Here is a 1446-nt window from a genome sequence, read left to right on the forward strand (position 1 = left end):
TTCTTGGAGGTGTACACGGGCTCGAGGGACCAGCGGGCGACATCTTTGGTGGAGCGGTGCTTTATCCTGCACATTGACGGCGGCGGATCTCGGCGGCGTGGCGCAGTGGAGACTCGGCGTCCGATGTGTGGCGATGGTCTCGCACAGGAGGATGACGCTGTCTAACGTCGTGGTGGCATCGGTGACAGAGAGGCTTGGCAAGGTCGATGCGTCAGTATCTACTATGAGGATGGATCGATGGAAGACGGAGGTGACGACCCTTGCAGCGTGCACATGTGATGCCCACTGAGAGTGCGCCGGACCGGTCTGTGGCCGTCCTGGCATTGTGGCTTGGATGGGCCATCCAACTTTCACTAGTAGAAAAAGGGCCTATTGTCCCGGTTCATGAGGGCCTTTAGTCCCGATTCTAGATCCTTACTAAAGCCTCCCCCTTTAGTCCCGGTTGGTAACACCATCCCGGTTGGTAACACCAACCGGTACTAAAGGAAATTTCATGAATTTTTTTGAAATTTTTTTTATTTTCAAATTTCTTAATTATTTTAACCTCTAATCTCTAATCAGCCATCATCACTGCTCAATTTAACCTCTAATCTCAAATCACCCCTCATCATTCCAAATCATCTAACTTCCCGGACGGTCACCCATCCTCTCACTACTCCAGCCTGAGCACGCTTAACTTCCGGGTTCTACTCTCCCTCGTTTCGAAGTCTGCACTTGTTGTTTTCCTGACAATAGTAAGATGTCAATCCTGTTAACCCTCAGGAATTTAACTTGAGCATGAAGTCACACATTTCACCGTGTGAGTTTGAAATTATTGTTTAAAAAACAATAATTATTTAGTAACAGTAATATTTCTTGAATAAGTAGTTTGACCACAGTTTGACCATAGTTTGACCACGGTTTGACCAGATTTGACAAAAATTCAATAAAACTGAAACAATTATTTAGTAACACTAATATTTCTTGAATAAGTAGTTTGACCATTGTTTGACCACAATTTGACCAGATTTGACCAAAATTCAAAAAAACTGAAATAATTATTTAGTAACACTAATATTCTTGAATAATTATTTAGTAACACTAATACTTCTTGAATAAGTAGTTTGACCATAGTTTGACCAGATTTAATAAAAACTAAAAAAATTCAAAAAAACTGAAATTTGAGCATAACTTTTTTCCTTTTAGAATTTGAGGATTCTAAAAATTTGCAAACAGGCCGTAGGCGGTCAAAATCTCATGCGGATTTTCGTGCTGAACATTTTGATATATTATACGGTTTTCCTGACATAGTATGTAAAAGTTATAGCCGTTTTACATTTTCCCTACACTTTTTGCAAAACATGTCCAAATTTAAGTTTTTAAATTTTCCTAACTAGTAGATGTAGTAACATAACTACATCTCGAAAGATTTTAATTTTTGAAGTTTTTATCATTTTCTTTTGCTTT

This window comes from Triticum dicoccoides, chromosome 2B (genome assembly GCF_002162155.2).
Source record: "Triticum dicoccoides isolate Atlit2015 ecotype Zavitan chromosome 2B, WEW_v2.0, whole genome shotgun sequence".
In the NCBI taxonomy this organism is placed as follows: Eukaryota; Viridiplantae; Streptophyta; class Magnoliopsida; order Poales; family Poaceae; genus Triticum; species Triticum dicoccoides.